At 47.9% G+C, this 17,078-nt stretch overlaps 1 protein-coding gene across 2 annotated transcripts in view; it reads left to right on the forward strand.

Annotated features, from left to right (window-relative positions):
• Window positions 1-5,926, forward strand: part of KCTD6 (potassium channel tetramerization domain containing 6) — a 201,523-nt gene extending 195,597 nt beyond the window's left edge. For both annotated transcript variants that reach the window (XR_012128904.1, XR_012128907.1), the window contains one exon: window positions 1,122-5,926. The gene's annotated coding sequence lies outside the window, so the exon portion shown is untranslated. The remainder of the gene's footprint in view (window positions 1-1,121) is intronic.
• Window positions 5,927-17,078: the final 11,152 nt, after the last annotated feature.

Raw genomic sequence — 17,078 nt, forward strand, 5'->3', positions numbered from 1 at the left:
AGGCTCAGCGCCAAGCCTGGAGGGAAGACAGCGGGGCCGACAGGCGGGAGGGTTCTAACAGACCCGTGCCACAGGAGCTAGCCACACCACGAAGGAATTCCCGTGGAAAGCGCTAGCGAGGGGGCTCAAGTTCCACACAGAGAGGCAGCGGACGGTGCGGGGGCTCTCTGGAGGGCCTGGGGGCTGTGGGGGGCACAGCGGGCTCCAGAGGCCCCCTCTCCACCATCCCCCTTGCGCTAGAAGCTCCGTTCACGCAACAAACAGCCATCAAGTGGCCTCCACACGGCGAGTCCCACTCCAGGCACTAGAGATAAGTAGCCCCTGCCTCTGGGAGATGACGTCCTACTGTGTGGCGGGGGCAGGGGACCAGCGCTCAGGGACCACGGAGGGGATCAGGCGGGGCAGGTGGGGTGGGGGGTAGATGCCATTATTCTAGAGGATGGGGCCAGGCTGACCTCTAAGAAGACGGCACTAGAGCAGAGACCTGGGGATCAGGAAGGAAGCAGCATCTACCTGGGGAAGCGCGTTCCGGGCAGCCGGGGGGAAAGCCAGCTGGGCATGGTGAAGCCAGCAGGGTGGCTGCCGCGCTGGGGCAGAGCAAGAAGGGCCCCAGCGCTAGACGACGGGACCCGCACTGGCCTGTGCCACACGGCGGGGCCCACGGAGAGGCCCGGAGAGACCTGCAGGCTGGGCGGACTTCACCCTGTCCGGTTTTACGGAGCGCAGTGTCCCCCCACCCCGCTGTCCAGGAATTCTCAGCCCTCAGTCCGAGAGAAACAGCAAGTATAATTTCCCCAAAGCGTCATCATGCTTCCCTGTGGCCAAGCAGGCTGGGAAAGGCTGTTCCTTAAGGCACTGGTGTTCCTCGGGCGTTGACTGCAATTTGCATCACAAATAATACTTTCTATGGGGGAAGCTTCACTGTTGGTGTCTGAGCAGGTCTGGTGCCCATTCTGTTTGGAATTACCCTGATGTAACATCCGGGGAGCAGACATATTCCCAACAGAGACGCCAGGCATCTCGTTCAATTCCTTCAGCATAGTCTAGACAACGTAAGTATGAACCCGTATCTCAGCCTTTTAAAACCAATAGAGGGCCGTTACCTGTTCTTCTTGAATTAGGTTGCAGGATCTTGCGTTTCGGTGCACAGGATCACACCACCTGAGGCCCCACGGCACCTGTGGAAGCTCCTCAGCACGCGCTCTCCAACTACCCGTGAGACTGAACGTGAACGGAAGGGGGTATTAATCCATCAAACTGTCTTTCCCTTCCTCATGTACCAAACAAAAATTTTATATATAAAACTGAACTGTAATAAGTTATACAACTCAATAAACTTACTAAAAAAAAATCACTCTTTTACACTTAAAGCAGGTGAATTTTAGTGTATGTAAATTATACCTCAGTAAGACTGAAAAAAAAATACAGCTCTCAGCTTAAAAAAAAATCTCACAGGAACTCAGGTCATGTTTTGCCACCAAAAGGGTTCATAAAATATCCAACTCAGTTTTAGGGATTTTTTTAAAATGTGGAGCTGCAGATCGAAGAATACGTCCCTGTAGAGCTCTGGGAGCACAGAGGGGCTCAGAGGCCAGTCCTCTTACTATAATTTATTTTCCTCACCCAGCGTTGTTCAACAGGGGCTCCGCAAGAATTTCGGGCAGGATGACTGTTCATTGTGATGCAATGCCACACATTAAATTCCAACTACACCTCTCAGTATTTGTGACAATTACAACTGCCCCGCTCATTTCTAAAACGCAGGGAGGGCCATGCTAGTTGAGAACCATTAAGCCTATCAAACTCTTAAGTTCCCTGAAGGTAGAGACCAAGTCTCATTGTGGTGACATGGGAACATGGTACAGGACTGCGTCCTAAAGTCTCTAGTTCAGGCCCTCAAGCATGACTTCATTTCTCCTCTTTTAGATCTTTTGTGACTGTTTTCATTTTCCTTTTTCACATTTGAAAGAACACTAAATCAACTACATAGTTAAGGCATCTAACAGAAGTGATTTTTTTAAATTGTAGAAAGAACAAAGAAAGAATGAACACTTTCATACTATCCCATAAAGCCTTTCAGATATGCTTTACTATTTGCAGAACAGATTTCAAACAAGGTCTATCAGTACGTCATCAAGGCCCAGGGTTTCTTAAGCATTTATTGCTGACTTGCATTGATTAACGTTCAAAAAAAAGGGCACTAAATAATGTGGCCAACATTAGTTACTACAGAGCTGTGTCCACGGCCACCAAGGCTGGTCCCTGGACAACTGTCCCCAGCCCTCCAGTGACGAGATGCATCACCACCTCTTCCCAGGGTCGCTCTGTGGTTAGGATGTTCGCTGCCAAAACTCACAAAACCACAGAGTAATGGACACGGCTTGTCCTACCCCCTATTTTATAGGCAGAAGAAAGTAGAGCGCAGAGAAATGAAGAGACCTGGCCCAGTGCATGCAGTAATTCATGAGCAAGCCCAGACCCGAACACAAGGGTCTTAGGGATCAAGGCCTCTTTTGTACAGAGACAGTGAAAATGGAGACAGGACACCTGCAGTGCCCTAGACGGTGAGGAGCAACAGCCCTGGCCCTGGCCACAAAGCCTGGTATAGCCATGATTTGGGACATGGTAGTCCTCTCTGTGCTGTAGTCTTTCAACCATAAGAGGAGAATTAAAGTATTTATTTTACAGTATTATCTGGGGATAAATCAAGATAAAAACATGTATGCTCTCTACACATCCTAAGAAATACAAAAGCAGGTTGAAATGCTCCTTTGGTTTACGGGTTTGATGTATGAACACTGTAGGATTTCTGGAACCCCTGTTCCTTTCCTACCTTTGTTTTGTCCATAAGACATAGAAAACAACCCTTATGATCAAGATGTGCTGCTGCTTGGGGCCATACAGCCTTCCATGAGAAAAATTAGGATTGGCAAACTTTGGCCCATGGGCTGAATCTGGGCTGCCAACTACAAGATGGCTTAAAAGTAATAGTATTTCATGACAAGTGAGAAGTGTAAGAAATTCAAATTTCAGAGTCAAAGTTTTATCAGAACACAGCCATCGTCATTAGTTTGTGCATTGTTTATGATGGCTTTTACGTCATAACAACAGAGCTAAGAAGTTGTGATAGAGACCGTGTGGCCACAAGACTGAAAGATTTACTATTTGGCCCTTCACAGACACGGTATGCCAGCCCCTCCTTTAAATGAAAGAAAATGAAGGCTTATTTAATCATAAGCATTATTTGGGAATTCCATTATACATGTTATGAACATATCCTGGGGTCTCAGAAAACCACGCTTGGTAAATAACATTGTGTGGTTTGCAAACAGTGACATCAAGACTAATATGGGGGATCTGGTTCCGGGCAAGGAGTAAGAACACCCAGCATCTCTCTGTGAGTGCAAATATAAAAGTGGACAGAAAACATGGATATCTGGGACTCTGAAAAGTAACTGGTAGCAGGGAGGTTGGAGAAGGAAACTAGAACTTAGAACCTCCACACCAGTGGGCATTTCCCATTGTTCTGTTCCCTCTGTTATCACCCAGCCAAGATTCAAAGGACCAGAACCAGGAGGTCTCTAGGTAGGGACAGAACGACCTGAACAGAAACCCTCTCTTTGTAGTCTAAGGAGCAAAAAAAGGAGACCCCAATGTTCAGAGAAATCCCCTTGGCTGCTTTTGCCCTCTCCTGACCTCTCCCACCTCAGCCGCTGGCGGTCCCAGTCCCATGGCGCAGCGCAGAGGTGAGCAGGCACCTAAACGCTTAGAGGAAAGAATGATTCTAAGAAGAGGAACGGTAGTTCCAAGAACAAGAGGATGAATCCCCATGGGTTCTTTTCTGCTCTGGACAGTCACAGAAAATATGCAGCAAAGAGGGCTGTCAGAGAGATTGCAGAGAAAATCAGAAGCTGCCAGAGATTGCAGAGAGAAGGGAGCTCAAGGGAGTTATACCACAAAGTGGTGTATCAACATTTGGGCTGGAGCTGTTCACTGTGGCTCTAATCCCAAGCAGCATACCCATGGCTCTGAGATTTGCACTTTGGAATAGATCATCGCCCACAGCCAAGACTGGGCAATGGATCGCACACACAAGGGACAGATCCACAGGCTTTGAAAACTGAACTTGCCATGGAAGACAAGTCAGAACTTGCAACTAGGTCAATCATCTGCTTAAAAAAGAAAAACAATCTCCATAAGATATAAAAAAGACTCAGATAACTGTTAATATCCAAAAAGTTCAGAATATGATCCAAAATTACTTAGCATATGAAAAATCAGGAAATTCTCCAATTGTAAAGGAAAAGAATCAATAGACACTGACCTTGAGATAAAATAGGTATTGGAATTATCAAGTAGCTGTTAAAACCATGCTCCAAAAGTAAGGCTGAACCCTGCTGAAACTAGTGAAATAGAAAATCATCTCAAAACAAAAAGATGTACCAGATGGATTCAATAGCAAAATGGAGGTAGAAGAAATAGTGAGTGAATGTGAAGATAGATTAAATAGATATTATCCAATAGAAAACACAAAGAAAAAAAGAAGTACAAAAGTAAACAGAGTCCCACGGACCTGCAGGAAAAGATCAAAAGGTTTAACATACATGTCATCAGAGGCCCAGAAGAAGAGAAGAGTGCTAGGTAGGAAAAAAATCTGAACAAATATTGGCTGAAAACTTCCCATGCTGGGCAAGAGATCTAAATTGATAGTTTCAAGAAACTCACAAACCCTAAACAAGATAATCTCAGAGAAATCCATGCCCAGACATATCACAATCAAACTGCTGAAAATATAAAGAAACAGACCTTCAAAGTAGCCACAGAAAAACAACATATAAAGGGAACAATGGTTTGAATGAGTATGAATTCTTTGGAAAAGATCAAGGAGGTCAGAAAGAGTTGGGACAATATTTACAAAGTACTGAAAGAAAACTTTCAACCTAGAATTCTATATCCAGCAATAAATGTCCTTTAGAAATAAGCATGAAATGACATTTTCAGAAGAATGAAAACTAAGGTAATTCATTTCCAGGAGAACTATTGTAAAAAAGTGGTGCAAAAAATTAGATAATCTAAAAGAAATAGACACACTCTTAAAAAAAATGAACTACTTAAGAAGAAATAAAAGAATCTGAACAGACCTATGGTAAGTAGATTGATCATGTTATCCAAAAATTTCCCACAAAGAAAATTCCAAGCCCAATTGATGTATTCTACTATATGCTTAAAGAATTAACAACAATCCGTCACAAACATTTCCACCAAAAGAAAAAAAAGAGAGAGAGAAGATGAGAGTATTATGAGGCATTACCCCAATACCCAAACTAGACAGAGACATCACCAGATAATTACATACCAACATCTCTTATCAACATATGCATAAGAATCCTCAACAAAACACTAGCAACTGAAAGCATATAAACTCATAAAAATGATTATACAGCACGACCAAGTGAGATTTATCTCAAGAGTGCAAGGTTGGTTTAACATATGAAAAAAAATCAATGTGTAATATACCATATTAATGAAATAAAGGTCAGACACCACATGACCATCTCAACAGAGGTGTAGGAACCATTTGCCAAAATCTTGAAGTCACCTTTCAAACTGAATCGGACTGACAGCCCACACAGCTCCAAAAGTCAGGGTTTCAACAGCAACAGTACAGTATCTGCAAGGATATGAATGGAAGGCCACACAGCTCTAGCAGGAACGGGTCTGGTTCCAAACAGGAGTCAGGCTGAAGGCCAGCACAACACAGGGAGTCGGTTCTGAGGACTCAGACTGAGGCCGAACGAGGACTCCAAGAACAGGGCCTCGAAGGAGATCTGAATTAAGCCTGGAGAGCTCAAAAACGCAGACAGCGGAGCTCAAAATCCAGGAGACTTACCCTTAAACTGCAGGGTCAGCAGGAAAGCAGCGGGTTCGATGGATCCCGCTTCTGATCTCGGAGTGATGTTAACCTTAAAAATAAAACTGTCAGTCATTTTACCAGGAAAAATGGGTTTATTCTGCAACAGCAGAGCCTTGCAGTTTGGGACAGGCAAGCTAAGGCAAAACCACAAGGTATTTGAGGACAACATAGGGGGGCTCTTTTTTAGAAGAAAGCAAGGGGACTAGGTGGATTGTTCTAAGCAGCATGACCGTGGAAGGAAACTGGGAGTCCCACCCACATGTCATGGCTTCTCATTGGCTGAGTTGTGACAACAGTCTCTCATTGGCTGGGCTGTTGCTGGGGCAGATAGAAAGTCTTCCCTCCTCCTCCTGGGCGGTAAAGCAGCTAACAGTGTGAACTGTAAGGCGCCAGTCTGTGGGGGGTCAGAGATGTATGAAGAGTGGTGGATGTGAGAGCTCCCCCTGCAGGCCTCCCAACACTGTACCAAGGGGCTTCCCTTGATTAATTTTCAGTTGTTTTCGTTAAGCAATCACAGTCTCCCCCAAAGGAGGTCTGTTTGCCTCCCTCTCTGTTCCCACTGCTGCCCCATCTCACCCCCCAATATTAAGAAAATAGTCAAAGCAATTAAAGCAACCTCAAGGTGCCTGATGTAGACACAGCGATGCTTCATTAAATGGTCGTTTACCTGACACCCAAGTGCCAGGAGCAAGAGAGGACTCAGGACAGAGGGAAGCCTGCCCACAGGAAGTTCACGCTCTTGTTAGAAATGAGAAAATAACGTAATATCAAACACAAGCAAGCATGCAGTTCAGGTGACAGGTGGCCTCTACCCCAGGTGTCATCCATGAGGGTCCACAGACAACATGCCAGCGGTTCCACCAGTGGTAGCATGCCACACGCAAACTACCGTGCTCGGGAAGGAGGCGAGACCCACACGTCAGGACCTCCAGCTCCAGATGGCCACCCAGCTGCAGGCTGGGACCACATTCCTTATTTCAGTTTCTCATCACAGGCAAAAGGAAGACACATCAGGATCAGAGTGAAGATGTGACATGAGTGACGCTCTGCTCACACGCACAACCCGGAAACAGCATCTGCTCGCCTAGAGCCTGTGCTTTGCCAGGCAGAGCTGTGGTCTGCATTTCACGAGCACGTGGATGCCACACATCTCAGGAAACTCAAGAACAGTCAGGACCTCAGATACCAGCTGGTCATTGAGAACATGAGGGGACTCAGCTCGTTTCGGATCTGGGTGGTCTGGAGTCCTTCTCTGCCACACTCACTGCTCCCCAACCCCCATTATAGTCACTGAGGCACTGAGGCCACACTGACTGGTGTGACTTCTTTCCTGGGCGCGGCCCATAGGAGGCACAGGCATCACGGGGAGACGGGGGGTGTGGGGCTCGGTGTTGCATCCTAAGGGGAGCAGGGGGAAAGGGAAGCCTGAGCGCCGCCAACCCCTCCCCACCCCGTGGGAGCCAGCCTCTCAGCAGACCGCAAGGGACAGTGCCTCAATGAGGATACTGCTTTCCAGGTTACAAAACACTTGGGCACACACCCCACTGGGCTTTTCACTCCCTACTTTATGATACTGAGGAAAGGGGGCATACAAAGTGCACAGCAGGAACTCAAAGCCAAGTGACTTGGCTCCCAGGCAGTGCTCTTTCCATGACGTGCCTCGTGTGCATGGTGGGGCACAGCACTGAGGCACTATGGTGAGCACAGGGCCTATTTGTCACCTTGTGGGCTTATTAGCTTGGCAAAGAGTCATTCACTCAACCCCCTGCCTCCAAATGCCTCGTCTGCAAGCAGGAGAGCCAGTCACTAGTAGGGGACCTGTTGGGGAGTCCAGACAAGAAAATAGGTATCAAATGCTTACTCTGGTGCCTGAAATCAAAGGAAGGCAAGGCTCGAGACACAGGTCCTATCAGTTCACTGCACAGAGGGGAACATGCCCCCGTCTGAAACGCCAGTGTGGCCACAAACACTTGACAGAATCCGGACCTGAGGACCACCTCTCGAATAAGCCCACCCACCATCACAGAGAGGCCTGGGTGCCATCTTCCCTAGGCTACAAGCATCCTCCCCAGGACACGTCAGCAAGCCACAAGCCCACCTTTCCCCTGACCCCTCCCCTCAAAGAGCCCACCAAAGCCCTGGCCAGAAAAAGCCTCTTGACCAGTTAGAGACCCTCTTTCCTTTGTTCTGCTGCCCAGGACAGAGGGTCCCTCTCAGTGCAGCAGTAAACCTGCTTGGACTGTTGAGTTCGCATCCCCTCTCTTCTTTCAACACTGACCCCAGAGACCCCAGACTGTACTTTCTTTCTGCCCCAAGTCACTGAAGACTAGGGACATGGTTGGGGTTTAGGGGAAGAATCCTTGGGCCAAGAAATGCACCATTCATGAGAGGACACAGGGGTTGAACGGGCTTAGGCTGTGACTGTGATTTTAAAACCCTACAGCAGTCCCGGGGTGGGGGGGCAGGAGGAGGAGGTCCCCCAACTACAGGGTCTGCTGAGCCTGAACTGCACCAGGACAGGACACCCCCCCCTGGGGCCACCCCGAGCCATTAGAGAATGTCCTCTGGGGGACTGGGCTCCTCACCAAGACTCCGTGCCAGACGTAAGGAAGCTGATGGTCCCTGCCCCACAGACGAGGAGACTGTCAGGCCCAGGGAGGGAAGAACCCTCCTCGGTCACACAGCAGGCTGGCAAACTGGGACCCGGGGCCACAGCCCGTCCTCCAAAGCTTCCGCGCTCCCAAAGACAGTGACCCGGGCTGACGGTGGGTGTGGGGGGCTGCCGGGTCGGGGAGCCCTCAGTGCGGCAGGCAAGGCTCTGTGCGTGAGGCTCACGGAGGGCTGGCTCCTGCAAGTGATGTTCTATTCTCCCAACGGGAGGCAAGGGGCACCTCCTATGCCTATCTCACAGGGGAGGAAACCGAGGCCAGGGGCCACTCCAGGACTCCCTGCCCTTCCTTTCTGAGGGCGCATCAGGCCAGAAGCTCCTCAGCACACTGGATTTCTTTCCTCTTCTGGGGAACACGTAAATCAAGAGACGGTCAGAGGTCTCCCACCTGGGCCACAGGAGCGAGCCCCAGCTGGTCAGGTGGGTCTTGGCAGCTGACAGGCTGTGGGGACACCACCAAGCCTCACAGGAGGGCGCTGAGCCCTGGATTTCTCCACCGGCCTCAAGGACCCCCTGGGCTGCGGTGGGAGTAGATCCTGACCGCTAAACAGGCCCTCCTCCTTTCCTCGGTGTCTCGGGAACACCGGAGGGCCCTCGCTGTCGTCTGAGCACAGACGGGGTGCGGCCCAGGGCCTCCCAAGACTGGGGGACAACTTTGGGGTGCTTCCCTCAGGCCCGCCCCGGCACCTCTGTGGCTACCACCACCCCAGGCTACACAGCAGGACAGGCAGAAGGCGTCAGGCTAGTGAAAAGTCTTCCATGAAATGGCTGTGGAAAGCAACCCCCCAGCCCAGCAAACCATCTGGTGCGGCTGCTTCCCACTCGGCCTCACCCTCACCACGCCGGGAGCCAGTCGGCCGGTGTCCCCAAGCCCCACATCCTTCCTTGGTCTGTAAAGCCCAGCACGGCCAACATGTCACTGTGGCTCAGGTGTGTCTAACCCCCTGGCTGCTTTATTTCCTCTGTTACAGAAAAGGAACAGACTCGGCAAGGAAAAGCGGCCTGGGGGGTCACGGCCACAGAGGGTGAGCTGGGGCTGCACCCGGGCCCGGCTGCGGAGCCCACCCCGCAAGAGCACCGCACTTCCAGTGTAAGTAACGCTTTGTAAGGAAGTAAAATGTAAGAAAATCTACTTATGACCAAATGTAAACTCTACTCATCCTCATTTCGACTGAGTGATTCAGAGGGCTGTGGGGTTGGTAAGAACCTCTGCCCTGATTCTCAGCCCACAGCCCACGGCCCACCAGGAAATGCCTCTGGGTGGGGGTATAAGGTGGTGCCTGTACCTGCCCAGAGAGACCCGCCTTGAGGTTCCGCCACGGCCTCTGCACCTCGGCTCACCACCCCTGCTCAGCGACTGGGGCCTGGACGTCCTCCAAGCCCAGGGCTGCAGGGCGGGCTCGCGAGTCTGAAAGCCCAGGTGTGAGTCGTGGCCTTGCTGATGACTAGGCGTCCTGGCCACGTGCCCTCGTGTAAGCAATTAAACCACTGTGAGCCGTTTTCCTCACCTGTAAAATGAGGGTTTTAGGGAGTCTCTCGCTCAGGAATGTATGGTGAGGATTTGAGCAGAGGAGGTGGAGAAGGTACAGGCGAGGCCCACCCAGCTCAGCAGCTGTGCGCCTGGAGCCGGGAACAAGGGCAGTTACCTCTGTGCTCCAGCTGCAGCAGAAGCAGCGAGCGCCTGGGGGCCAGGCACGGGGAGGACGCGCTGCACCTGCCGGCCCGCCCCGCCCACCGTCCCGCCCTGCGTCCGTGGGCGGCCCGACTCTTCCCGCGAGATGAGAGGACAGGAAGAGGTGTTCATGGGAAGGTGCTCCGAGGCCAAAGAGGGCAGGCACCCCGGGCATCTTCAGTCGCAGAGGGCCTCCTCGGGGAGAGTGGGGGCCTGGCAGAGGACTCCCGGGGGCCTCCTCGGAGGGCGCTGGGGCTACACGGATGACAGCCACCAGGCTCCTGGTCCCTGTTTCTTTCTTACTTTTTTTTTTTGCTTTTATTTTGGAAGCAGAGAAGGCAGGGGAAGAGGCTTGTGGCTGGCCTGGGCCGCCACCTCTGAGGTTGCTTCTGAGCCCAAAGCTGAAGGGATAGAAGACAGGTCGCTTACGAACTTTAGCACCCACAGACCCCTGAGTGCTGGAGCACCGTGGATAAGTACCTGCGGCCAGGGTTCTCACCTGGCCCTGGGTGGCTAGCTCACTACACACATGTGGGCAATGCGTTGCTATTGACTCTATATAAAGAGCTCCGCCCAGTGCTCTGGGTGACACAGTGGCACGGCTACAGGGCTTCAGGGCTGCAGGAGAGCAGAGCAGAGGCTAGAGTGGTGGCAGCACCGAGGACAGAGACTGGGAGACCGGCTTGCTGCATGCAGACTTGCTCTGAGTGAATGAGATTTTAGTGATTGACCTGCCACCATGGAAATAAACTTGGGTATAACTCTTTCACCCCAAGAACGTTTTACTGTCATTTCTTTGGTCACACTGAATCCATAGCGAACTTGCCCAGGGCTGAAACCCATTGGCAAGGCAAATGCATATAAAATACACAACATACTTGTCACTTTCGACCTCTAGGTCTAAAGCCTGTGTCTTGAGACTTATTCTGCAAAACCCCACCCTAGTATTTGCTCATAATTTTGTGCAGTTCAGCCAGCATTCATAAGGCACCTGCTAAGAACAGGGTCTCGGGTAGGTGTTGGCCGGACAGTCCTATGGCACAGCCCCTTCCTCAAGGCCGTACAATCTAATGAAGAAAAGTGCGTTTACATCTCTAACACCATGTGGAACATACGAGCTGCAAAAGGGATGAAGAAAGCACTATGCAAGCGTCAAAAGAGATTCATAATTGGGAGAAGTGGAGACGTTTTCCCAGAGGAGATGGCATTTTAACTGATTCTTAAACACTGGGGGTGGGGTGGGGAAGGGGGAGGGACTACTAGACGGAGCACAGGGCAGTTATAGGGCAGAGAAGCTGTTCCGTGAGATACTGCAGTGCTGACTGGAGGACGCTAGGCTTTTGTCAAAACCCATAGACGTGTAAAGGCAAACAGTGAACCTTAATGCAAATGATGAACTTTAGTCAATAATGACGTATGAATATTGGCTCATCCATGGTAACAGACGTACCACAGCAGTGCAAGATGTTATAATAACAGGAGAAGGCATATATTCAAACTACTTTCTGTGCAATTTTTCAGTAAATCTGCTCCAAAAAATCACATCTATTAAAAACAGGTGATTGATTGTATTGGGCATCAATGGGGTAAGAGGAATGAGCTTTGGAGAAAAAGGAAACGCCAGGGAGGCTGACGTGTAGGATGGGATTTGTTTCAAAGTGAGCAGGAATGTGGTGGGGCTGAGGTGCAGGCCCCCTGGCCAGGGCAGGGCAGGGGAGGAAGGAGGCTTGCTAGCTTGCTAAGAACACTGTGTTTATCTTCCCCGCAGTAGGAGCCAGTGAAGGTGTTTAAGCAGAGAAGCCACACAATTAAATTGTGACATGGCTCTCGGGTTTTATATTTCAGATCTTAATGAGTTTATGGATTTAGAATTTTTAATATTTTCCCATCCCAGTGTCTGAGTCTCATCTTTGCAATGTTCTCCTGCAAGATTATTTTTTGAGGGTCTTGATTCAGCCCAGCTCTGAATGCTTAAATATTTATATTCCCATGATAATGTGAATTACTGAATAAATAAATAATAGTGAGTCCTTTGTAGAGGCTTCCTATGTGCCAGGCACAAGTACTGGCACTTTCTGTGTATTAGCTCATGTAATTCTTACACCAAGCCCAGGAGATAGGTACTATTAATACCCTCATTTTACAGATGGCAAAACGAAGACACTAAGGAGTTAAATTCCTTGCCCAAATCCACATATAACTGCTTATGGCTGAGAAAATAAGACACGTGGAAAGGCATACACGGTTTCAGTTCTGAAATCAGCCCCGTGTGGGAAGACCCAGTTCTGTCACTGACACATTAGGTGGGGCTTTAGTCCCCATCCTCTTATACATAAACACGGCCATGTAAAGGCACTGAGCTGGCGTCCAAGATGCTGTTCCTCCATATAGTTCATTTCAAAAGCCTTTCCCAGTCTGGAGCATCACCACCCCAAGATCACTAACTAGTTGCCCCCATCTCCATTCCTCCTCCCGCAATAACCTATCCTGGGCACAAACAGCCACCATGTCACTTCTCTAACCAAAAAAGCTGGTTCCTCTTTCGGTCCATGTCCTATCTGAACTCCTCCGGCTCGTTTTCCTGATCTGAACTCCAGCTACCTTTCAACCTGGCCATTTCCCTCCATTTGTCTTCCCTGGGTTAGCAGCCTCCTCATTAGGCCACGAACATGCTGTGCTCATTTCTGACTCTCTGCTCCAGCGGGTGTTTATTTGCTGACCTGAAATCCTGCCTTGCTGACCTCTACCTAAACCCTCTGTATTTAACAAGTCCTGTCAAGTCCCTGCCTCCTCCTGGAAGCTCTGATTCCTGCGGCTACTGCAAGTATATGATCGTCCCCTGTCCCCACCTCCCTTTCCCTAAAAGCCTCCAGCCACCTGGTTGTTCCCTTGATTACACACCTTGTGTCTCGTTTGTTTGCTTGTGGCTATGAATCCTGTGTCTCCAGCCACAGTGCAGATGCTTAAGCATGTATCACCCCCTGAGCCCCTCCTCCTATGGCCAAGTGTTCTGCTCATGCAGGTGCTTAATACTCTGATTAATCTACACTGGATAATAAAAGCCCACAAATTATCTCTAGAAATTGTCAGCTAATATGTACAAAACCCCCGTAAGTTTCTGGCAGGATACTTGGCACTTGGATGGTAAAAAAATATATATAAAATGAGGGAAAATTTGGTTCTTTGCACTCCAGGAATTCTAATTAAGGTTCTGAAGGCTATGTGCAGGGTATATCCATAAACAAACCATAAATTGGGTTTGAATGAACCTCTCTAACCTCAGGCCTTCAACCTAAGAGCATAGCCCTGACCACTAACCAATAGACAGGTGAGCATGGTGAGCAGTCGGATTCTGGGTTTATTAAGGGCACAGCCAACAGGATTTCCTGGGCGTCTGAATGTGGAGTGGGAGAGAAAGGGGAGAAATAAGGCTGCTTCCAAGATTTCTGGTCTCAGCATCCCAAAGGATGGATTGGCCATTGGCTGAGACAGTGGGGACTATGGCTGGAGAAAGACCATGAATGGTGCTGGTTTGGTGAATTTCTAATGTTTTTTTACACTTGACAAATCAATGCTTTCTTCCCAAATGACCAATGCAATGTAATGAGCTATTCATACATAATTACAGAGTTCATATTTTTGAAAAGCAGTCCATCATACACTGCGAGTGAGGTGGTTCACTAGTGCAAGTTCATTGTAAAGATGAGGGAGGACTGTTTTCTTTGCTGGAGGCCATGGAGTGTCCCTGTGTGTGTCTAAACCTACTTGGAGATGATGCAAAATGCCTGTGCCCACGAGCTCCAGCTCTTACAGTTCTTCTGCCACTGCCACTGAATATAGTTTGATTAGCGGTAAGGCAAAAAGCCTTGTCGGTATCCTGTTCTGGAGATGAAAGAGCTAGATGCTTTACAGGAGGGAAAAAAATCCCCAAACACTGACTTCAGAAAAGATGAGTTTCTGAAACTTTCCTTTCTTGGATGTGACTGTATTTCTGATCAGTTATAGGTGTCGTTTGAAAGCAGTAGGAGAACATAAGGGGCAAAAAGGGCCGCAGTTGACTACCAAGGTCTCAGAATCCAGCTTGGTTCTTTTTATTAGTTGTGAAGCTGAAAGCTGAATCCTGTAACACCACATTTCTTGGTATTTTCACTCCTCTGAAATGCGAGTGTAACTCAAGATAAGAAATGCTTCGGGTCCTGTTAAACTTACACACTATCTGTTGTGTTACGAATATAAGGGCACTTTTCAGAACAAGTGGAGGACTGATTATAAATGATCTTTTAGTGCCAACAGAAAGGTGGTAGAGGATGCCAGGTTACTATAGAAACACCAGGGGAAGGAGAAGATTAAGAAGGATGCCTTGTAGAGACAAAATAGATTTCGAAACGATATCTGCACACCATGTCTAACAGTTTCCCTTTGCAAGCTGTGTAGATAATAGGAAGGGGCGCTCCTGGTATGTTAAAATCCAATAACCTTGAAATGTATTTACGTATATGTAGTACATTTCTCATGACTAAAAAATTTTTTTCCTTTTTTAAGTAGACTTTTTTTCTTAGTATAAGGTACAAACAGATAAATAGGAAACGTATTTTTAAGGCTGCAACCATGGAGATAACACCTAGCCAGGAAGCAAGCTGTCACGATAAACACTTTCCTCTATTAATAAGCAATATAGACTTTAGCCATCACAACTGCTGGTCAGTAGTGCCGCCCACAGTTAAGTTATGAGATTTGATGTCAGTCAGGCCTGACGGATCCCTGCTTTTTAACGCAGGAGGGTTCTTGAGCCTGTAAGTTTCCTAACTGACCAAATGGGCTAATGCCTCTTTCAAAGAGTTGCCATGAGGATTAAATGAGAAAATGTTTGCATCCATTTCAGGGCGATGTTCGAGAGCATGGTGAGAGCTCAATAAATGGTTGTAATGATGGCAGTAATGATGACGGGGACAGCTGCTGAGAGAGTCACTTTTACACAGTGGTAGTGGCAGAATTTCTGGGGAAGCATAAGCATGGGGCGGAGTCCAACGCCTCTCCTAATGAGTCAGTAGCTTCAACGAAAAAAATGGACAACTTTCCCTTTGATATATAATCTGATGGTATTTATCAAGTTTGGGTGAGTGGAAATGCTATAGGAATACCAAAGGAATGCATTTTAGAAACCACTGAATTTTGCACATAAGCCCGTGGTAGTAATTGTTATGTTAAAGATGTAGGTGTTGCTTATGGAATGTGACCGTGGGCAGTCACCAGAACCTTGGGTGCTCTAGGATTAATCAAGGGCTGTTGCAAATGCCCTTTGTCACTTCAGGGGGATGAAATTATAATTTCAGAAGGCACTTAGAGAAATGTATTGCACACACTGTTTTAGAGGGTGATGCATGCAATTTTTTTTACAGTTTGGTATTGGAAAGGGAAATAAAAACCTGGTGGTGTTGCAGTTGGTGAGAGAGTGAAGAGAGGAGGGAGAAAAACTGCTTCTCACTTCAACGGGTGTAACACTGATGTGGTGTGAAAGCTGTGGTGAAAACAGGCACACAGGGGGACTGTGAATTCCCCTCCTCTTCTCAGTCATGGAAGGCAGCAAACGCTGCTGAAGGGGATGGAAAACCGCGGATTTTGAAGACACTGGTAATTCTGTGGTGGACTGTTCTATATCTGTATCTTGTGATAAGTTTTAGGTAGAAATATGGGAAGAAACATTTGTGTAGGATGAATGACCTTCCAAATAGCAGCTAAAGGCAAAGCCGAACATAATTATTCCTGTACCTTATTCACCTAATTTTACCCAAACATAGAAAAACCTCATTCATTCAGCTGGAAGGGAAGAAAGCCAGACTGAAATTATACAAAATCTGGATTCCAGACTGTTTAAACAAAGATGGTTTACTTACTTCAAATAGTCGTCATATCCCCTAAGATAAGAAACATACTATCAGATGAACATGAGATGAGCTACAAAAACTGCTTGGAATATTCCTGCACCAAGAAGAAAAAAAGTAAAAACCTTTAACATATTGATCATTGTACTGATGCTTATAACTGATCATTTCTGAAGCCTTTGTTTTAGGGAGCTGTTAGTTTGGTCCTTGCTCAGGAGTAAGACTGAAAATTCATAGTAGAGTTGATTATTTCAACCATAGAGGTCAGACCCGAGTTGTTACAAAAATTGAATAAATACAGCTTTGAAGGATTTCTGAAGGGTCCATTTTCCAACTACAGGGCCTCAGGTGTTAAATCTGTAATCAGGCTGGGCCACATTTCCCTTAATTCTTAGGAAATTGTTACTTATCTCATGGCTTACTATATGAAGCAGATGCTCCTATTCTTACAGAGTGCTGATAAAACCTTTTTATCGCTTGGTCTTAGAGTTAAGTATGAAATTGTAATTTACATTCATAAGTGCGTATCAGTACTATTCATACTTTTAGGAATAGTGCCATAGCCACTGTCTACCACCAGAGGTCCAAATCTGACAGCCCTCGGTCCCCTAGGCCCAGGTACAGCTATGACCACCATAGTGAGCATTCCCTGAGTGTTCATTATGTCTGGTGATTTTCCATAGGTAGTTTGTTTATTTGCATCTTGGGTATCTCTGGATCACTGGGTCAAATCGTCCTTTCGGATTTTAGGAAAAGACGAACCTACAGTCTCCACAAATGGGTGTCACTCCATCTGCACTCTGCAAAGACCCTTGGGTAGGGGGCCTCTGGTCCCCCTGGCCCCTCTGATTAGGAAGGAAGGCTCACTGGTTTCTTACCTCCATTCTTACTTTTGCTTCCCCTTCTACCCTCTCTTCTCTGTGACCCACTGTCCAGCAATTC

This window comes from Manis javanica, chromosome 3 (genome assembly GCF_040802235.1).
Source record: "Manis javanica isolate MJ-LG chromosome 3, MJ_LKY, whole genome shotgun sequence".
NCBI lineage: Eukaryota > Metazoa > Chordata > Mammalia > Pholidota > Manidae > Manis > Manis javanica.